We start from the raw sequence: 7,732 nt of genomic DNA on the forward strand, positions 1-7,732 counted from the left end.
TCTCTTGGGAGTCGGCCTCCAGGAAATACACTTTTGATTGGTAAATTTCAGCCTGTGTGTGTGTGCGCGCGCGTGTGAGCAGCTGTGCACGTGTGTGTGAGTGTCCGGACATTGGGATGTGTCGTTTCTGATTAGCGGGTGGGCTCGCGGAGTGGAGGGGGGGGCTGTCAGCGGGGGGAGGCCTCTAATGCATTATGCATTGACAAAGCTGTGGATGCTGCTGCTGCTGCCACCTCCAACTCCACCGGCACGAGGAGGCAGCTCACCTGAGGGGCCACCGCTCCCTCCCAGAGCCCCTCCCGAGGCTCTGACAGACAGGAGGCGGCTCCCTTCAACCAAACCGCTCCTTGACAGCCCTCAGGTGTGTGCTCACCTTTCCCTGACCGACACACAAACAAACGCGCAGCCGGAGTTTCTCCTCTCGGCCTGGAAATGGGCCGGTGGGCACAGAAAGTGTGTCATCAGCAGAAACGGACAGACGGGGAGGACATGACTGATAGGCTGGAGGGGGAAAATTGATCGGCTCCACGTCTCCCAGCCAGGTAGTCTGTCCTCCTTCCTCCTCCTCCTCCTCCTCCTCTCGGCCTGTCTCTACCAGCTCTGGCGACTCAATAAGGCTCAGCGTGCTCCACATTTCCAGGCCGGCGCAGATGAATGGGTGTGGGTGCGAGCACCAAAGCCACGCACACACCATTCATCAGGCTACCAAAACTGTCCCTCCATGATTACCTCTTCCAAGCTCCCCAAAACCAGGAGGAGGGAGATGGAGGGGAGGGGGGAGAGAGGAGGCGAGGTAAATGAAACTTTTGAGAGGGTCAGTGGTTTTGTACTTTGGCTATTCATCTTCTCCCTCACCTCGCAGAGCTGCAGGAGTGCTGCTGGGTAATTACCTCTCAGCGTGCCGCACTGCTTCATTATGTCCCGCGACTCCGATCCGCTGAAACATTTGTAATTTAGTCGGGGGAAGCCGCGAAGACCCCCGCGAGTATGAAAAACGCCTGTTTGTGTTTGTGCACCTCACAATGGAGGAAATCAATCAAAATCCGTCCTCCCTCCTTCAGGGATTCACTCAGCATCAACCAGGTTTCCATTTCAGTTTCCGCTTCTATCATATTTTGAGTCAATTCAAGTGGAGTATGCTTATGTGACGCTTTATTAGAAGGCCCTAAGCGCAGTAAGGTTCACACCAGTCAGTCACGTGGCTTCTTTAACACGCAATAATCCCACGGCTTTCACACTGGATGAGCAAGGAGGGGCTTCTTCTTCTTCTTTTACTACTGGTTACCAGCGCATGTCCACCACCGACAGTTGGAAGAGGTTTGATGCAAAACGTTGCAAATCTCAAATCTTGCTCCAGGTTTTTTTTCTTTCACAGCTCTATTCCGATATATGAAAGACTTGGTGTCATAGAAATCCGGCCGGGCACAAACCGACATTATTCATTTCTCGTCCGTGATCTCTTTTCAAACAGTTGACGCCATCTCCCAAATACAAAGCCCTGATTGGTCAAAGTTTGACCAATCAGTTGTGATTGGTGTTTTCTACACAGAGCCCAAAAACTGTGCATAGCTAGGCGTGAACACAAGTTTTTAACATGGAAGCCTAAAACGCACATTTACGTGAATTCACATAGACCTTTGACTGGAAGTGGTCGCTAGAACGCACCTTGCCAAGGGCGGTGTGAGTAGCAATAGGCTGAGTTCACGCCGAACGGGATTTGCATGTCAGATTTGCTGCTTGACGCTTGTCCAAAAATGTGTTGTGGGCGGAGCTACCGCCTGATGTTTTTTTAGCCTCGTCTACATGGGAGCATTGACTGTATATCTAATTTACAATGCGTGTTTAGAGATGGGTGTGAACACAGCTTTACAGTCACAGGCTCATTCAGCCATGCACACACTGATTGCAGCTCCGCCGCTGAACAACCTGTAACCACTAGGAGCAACGTGGCGATCAGTGTCTTGCCCCAGGACGCTTCATAGCATGGTAGGGAAAGGCGGTGACTGAACCTGTGATCTTCCAATCAGGAGTGGACCGCTTTACCACAGCACCAGTTTCTTCACGTTAGGTGCTGGGGTTTAGGAGGGCATTGTGGTTTATAATTTCCTTTTTAATTATCTGAAGTCTTTAAAGTACTTTGCGTTACAGTTGTCTGAAAAGTGCTTTATAAATAAAGTTTGATTTGATTTGGTTACAAACGTTCTTTATTCTGCAATGATCTGTACACGGTTCAGGAACTCATGGTCCATAACTTGATGCATCTTTGTCCCCAGACCCCACGTCCCCTCTGTCCTCCTGCAGACCAATCACGTCGCGCCCAGCTGCCCCCTAACCAGGAAGAGGCCTTCACCAAACAGACAGGACGGTGACAACCCCACTCTCGCCGCAGCCCCCCATGGAGGCGCCGTCCAGAACGAGGCCGGGCCGCTCAGATGTCGACTCGTCCTGCGGCGACGGATGGATGAGCAAAGCTTTGTTTTGAAGAGGCCGATGGGGAGGGGGGGCTCACCGTTCCGGTGATTCTGATCTTCTAAAGGCCATCAGTAAAACAGCTTCCTCTGTGACAGCTTTTATCTCACTTTACTCTCCTCAGAGTAGGAATAAAACATAGAAACACAAAGGATAGGATTAGCACGTTCAATATTTAGACCAGAAGCTCAGTTTTAGATCAATTCAGGGCTGGAAACGTATCTAGAAAACGACATTTGACCAAAAGAATGAAACCCAAACCTTTACTTCTGACAGTTGTAAAGAAGCATGAAAATATGTTCCTGGAAGGGGCTGTTCCTCACTTTGTGATGTCACAATGTGAGGACCCACTTGTTTACGTGGATTAGGGGGGGCTGATGCTCAGAGAGCCAGTTTTTAGAGGAATTCTCAGAAATACATGAATTGATCAAAATACTACTTTAGGGTTGGTTTTGGCGAGGAATTAACAATCCAATAAACTTAAAAGCTCAAAGAAGTGGATTTAAGCCCTTTAAAATATTCAACAAAGTAATGCACAACATTGTTAAATAATAATAAGCCTCAATAAAAGTAAGTGGAGCCTGTTACCTCCAACATTCAAAATGTTTGACTGACAGTTTTTCCCGACCCCGCTTACCTGTTGGGGGTGGTATGGACAACAGGCTCAGTCCGGACTGGCGAGAGTGGTTGCCATGGAAACTCAGACCGACTCTAACCAATCCCTGCTTACTGATGACGTCCATGTAGGGTAAAAAAAAGCAACTTTATTTGGTTGGAGCCGGAAATAAACTATTTTCTGTGGGTGTCGTGGCACCCACTCAGTCCAGTTCCCATTTACAGTTAATGGAGTAACTAGTTTGACTTTAACTTTGATGTATGATAAGGAGTTATAATCAAGGATTGGCGTGTTCTGTGAAAATGTATTTTGCTTGTTTGTTTGTTTTCGGTTGCGTCTGTCCCACCGTTTTGCCTTTTTTTTTAGAGTTTGAAGACATCAAATCTGAAGAAGGCGACAACTAGGGGTGTCCAGATCCGATGAACTACTTTCAGACTCGACTGAAATGGGATGTTCCATTCTGTTTAGGGATCGAATATTTATTTTATTATTGTTTTGATCAGTGCTATTTATTTCAGGCTAATTATTCCAGATAAATACTCTATTATAAGCTTGTATACTACCGTATGAACGGATCACCACATTTTACTGTCGTAAAGTGCAGCAAAAATATGACACTAGGTGGTGCAGGAGAAACATTTAAACAGTTTGGTAGTAAAATATTAACAGATTTGGACTTCTGGGATCAATGACTCTTTTAATAAATATTTAAAACTGACACCAAGTGTCTCTATTGGTTCGTCGTAATGAAAACAACGATCTACAGGCATTTTAATAGAAAAAAAGATCAGCTTTTTGTTTCTTTTGAATATGAATGGCTCTTTCTGTGCTGCTGACAGACAACTGTTAAGGGGCCGTCTACAAAGTGCAAACTCTGGGGATCAAAAGAGAAAAAAATAAACCAATAAATTGTCAAAAACATCTGTAACTAATATATGGTTTCATTGATGAGCTCATCATGAAAACTCATCATCATATTCATACTCCAACAATTTTAATATTCAAATATTTTTAAAGACATTCTAATGGAGTCACCAAACTTTCTCACATGACTAATTATCCACTATTTGTATTTAAGGCCCTGTGACAGACTGGCGACCTGTTCCTGTCACCTGCCTTCGCCCACAAGTGACCGGGATAGGCTCCAGCAGCCCCGTGATCCCGAATAAGACAAAACGGGTTTAGAAGATGAATTAATTAATTACTGAATTAATGTACTAGTAAATTGTTTTGTATTGTTGATAGTTGCACTACTTTTACTCAATTGTTCAAACCCCTGGACAGAAGTGCTCTGTTTAAGTGTTAAATGAGAAAATAAGATGAATAAAATGAAAATTGGGTTCAACTTGGACCTGTTGATTTTGCATTTCTTTATTCATTTAAATGTTTTACAAAAGCATCAGATCAGAAATGTACCAAAAATGTTTTCAATATTAAATAACTCGGATTACGTAAAACAAAACAAAAAAAGCAACAACTACAAAACTGAGTTCTTTGTAAAAGTTCATTTTGATCTAAAATCAAATTTGCTTTGTCTTTTTTGGGTAAAGCGGAGCAGCGAGTCAAGTTTGTGACAGTTTGGGTACAACTCAGTGATGAAGCTCACCTTGGTTTCAAACTTCTGTCCCTGAACGCACCATGTGTACCATGAACCCTCTGGAGTTTTTAAAACCTCTTTTGATTTTTTTCTACTCAGTTTGTTCTCATTAAGCAGCTCGCAGCTAAGTCCCCGTTAGAGACTGTTGGCCTCTAATCTGCTAATCAGAAGACTCATTTTTCCCTTATCCATGAACTCCCAGCAGGCCGTGGGACACACACACACTCTGCTTGTTCCCCCTGCGTGTTTACACACCCGCACACACCAAAGCCAGTTGTTCCTGTAAGAGGCAAAGAGGCGAAGCCTCTTACAGTAGAAGGAAGACCTGGCCCCTCGTCCCCCCCCTTCAGCGGAGAACAGGGGAGTGTAGGGAGGGCATGAGCAGCCAGCTGGGTTGTAGGAGTAATAAAGAAGGAGAATCAATAGGGCATGCAATGGAGCCAAGGTGCTGCCATTCATCACGCCGCCTCCCTGACTCCCATCATTCATCATGCTCAATGAGGCAGCAAATAGGAAAATGACTATTTGTATCAAACACATCTGCACTCATCCACCAAGGTATTTTATTCCCATTAACTCTCAGAGTAAAATACGCACAGGCTTGTTGTTTTTCTACCCCCCCCCCTCCATCCTGTGATTGTGTGTGTTGGAGTGTGTGTCCTCTTTGTGTTGCATGTTTGTAAAGAGAGGAGTGGAGAAATATTTTTCTGGCAAAAAGAGTTTTTTTCTTTCCTTTTCCTTTCCTCCCTCCTCCCTCTGCCGCCCGCCTCTGTCAACCTTTGGGGTATTTTCGTGATGAAGCCACACCCACATCCCCACCCTCCTCCACCTATCTCCTCCCCCGCCACCACCCCATCATCCTTTATGTTGCTGTCATTGGCCGGTTTTCGCGGATGTCTTTATTCCTGGACACAAAAACACACACTCAGACAGATCCGGCTGATTCTATTTGCCTTCTGGGTTTACGCTGGTGTAATAAATCTTCACGCTCCACTCCGAGTGTGGATTGTATTATTCCAGAGCGGCTTATTCACGCCTTTGCTCTATAAATTACCAGGTAAGATGGAGGTGCAGCTCAGCAGCTCAGCTCCGGATGGGATGCAAATGTCTAGAACTATCATCATTATAGTGTAATACCCCATGAAATGGTGGGATCATTACAGTCTATGGCAGGATCATTATTGTCCATGAGCTTTATGAGGTTCTGGGGAATGGCAGAGCGGCGGAATGGGGTGGCGTGCACGTACGTACGCACGCACAAACCACCCGTCACGGCAGCCCATCAACCTTTTGCATTCAAGCAGGGCTGTTTGTTTTGAGGCGGATCCCCCCGGTGGCAACCCGTCACATGATTGTGGGCCGACAATCATAATTGGATCTGTCAAATTCTAATCAATGAGGATGATCCGCAAAATAAAACATAAACAGTCCGGTTCTAATCAAGATGAAAATTATGCTCCCAAATGCTCTTTGTGAAAAAATCTATTTCATTATAAACAAACAGACTGAACTGTTTATGATGTTTAATATCACGTAAATTTGCTTTAACTCTGCATTAAACATTTAAAACCAACCAAACAAACCCAGAGGTCTTAGCTCCAGTTAAAATAATGTTTCATTGTTTCATTGAAAATAAATCTTTTTGATGAGCCAAAAATCTTTACCAGAATCTTAAATATGTAAAGTTAATGATGGTTGAAAAAGCAAGACAGGTAATGTGACCAAGTTTATCTAAGATTAAATTCAATGAGATCAAAAGAGGAAAGGTCCTAGAACTGAGCCTTGAGGACTCCACAACTACTGTACACACAATTATCATTAATTGGCATTATCACACAATCAAGAGGGAGGAATACCCCAACTTCCCAAATTTTATTGTGGTGTTCAAAAAATGGGGCTTTTTTTTGCCGCGAACAAAGAAAAACTTAATATTCAGTCTTATTTTACCACACTGCAGTGGATGCAGTTTAATCGTTGATTTTATTTGTCATTCTTTTGGGGGAATTCAGCCGCATCAACTTGTTTGCTAAACATGTAGTGACTTCAGTGTACAGTACAGACCAAACGTTTGGACACATCCACCCATTCATTTGAATGAGAAGCTGTGTCCAAACTTCTGGTCTGTAATGTTTCTGTGTTCATCTTCAATTAAGATTCCATACAATGTTAATGGATAAAAGTGGTTTGTTTGATTGTTTATTTGTTGTTACTAAGTCAGATGGGGGGAAAAAAAACGTTTTCAAACTAGACTTAAAATAAACTTAAACTTTATAGTAATATTTAACAATTTCTTTAACACAAAACTGCAGTTTTTTCTGTTTTTCAAGAATGCTTAGTATAGTATGGTATTGTTTTTTAACGCATCTACGTAACATTCATTTTTTCAACGCTACTGTCTGCCCCTTATATAAATCGGCCCTCAGGGATAAATAAAGTTTGAATTGAATTGCAGTTTGTGGTTCACCTTTCACAGTCTCACTGTTTTGCGAGAGTACTTTTTTCCCCCTAATACATTGTGTTCTGTGTCCTGATTGGCCATTCACCTTGCCAATCAATTTCCTCTGTGCCGTGTCTACTGTACACAATACCTCCAGATTTCCAGATTGACATAAATCTTTGGTGGCGATCAGATCTTTGTTCTCATTGCCTCTGGCTCGTCTGTGCTCCTGTCCCTGGCCGTGGACTTTGCCTTTGGTTCTGCCCCCCCCCCCCAAGCCGTCCCCTAATTCCATTTTACAGAAGCCCAACTGCTGGACTACTCAAACATGCAGTCGGAGAGTTAGATAAGCTAATTCTTCTTTAACAGTTCTGGTACATCGCCTGTCCATCCTGTGGATTCTTCTTTTGTTTTCTCCCGGAATCTGTTTTTTTTATGAGTTTTTCCTTACCAAGAAGGAGGGCCTTAGGGCAGAGATGCCCAGTTTAGACTAGTTTATTTAGTTTAGTTTAGAAAGCACCAATTTTGTCTAATGTTCTTATACAATTACCGGTATGAGGCCCATTGAGACAACTATGTTGTTGTAATATTGGGCTTTATGAATAAAACTGAA

The 7,732-nt window shown here is 43.8% G+C and overlaps 1 long non-coding RNA gene across 1 annotated transcript; it reads left to right on the top strand.

Moving 5' to 3' along the window:
• Positions 1–221: 221 nt before the first annotated feature.
• Positions 222–4,430, top strand: LOC110016029 (uncharacterized). Its single transcript, XR_002291291.2, has 2 exons — positions 222–361; positions 2,274–4,430. It is a non-coding gene; the product is annotated as an uncharacterized LOC110016029 (long non-coding RNA).
• Positions 4,431–7,732: the final 3,302 nt, after the last annotated feature.

The sequence above is a fragment of the Oryzias latipes genome, chromosome 12 (assembly GCF_053564925.1).
Source record: "Oryzias latipes strain Hd-rR chromosome 12, Olatipes_Hd-rR_3.1".
NCBI lineage: Eukaryota > Metazoa > Chordata > Actinopteri > Beloniformes > Adrianichthyidae > Oryzias > Oryzias latipes.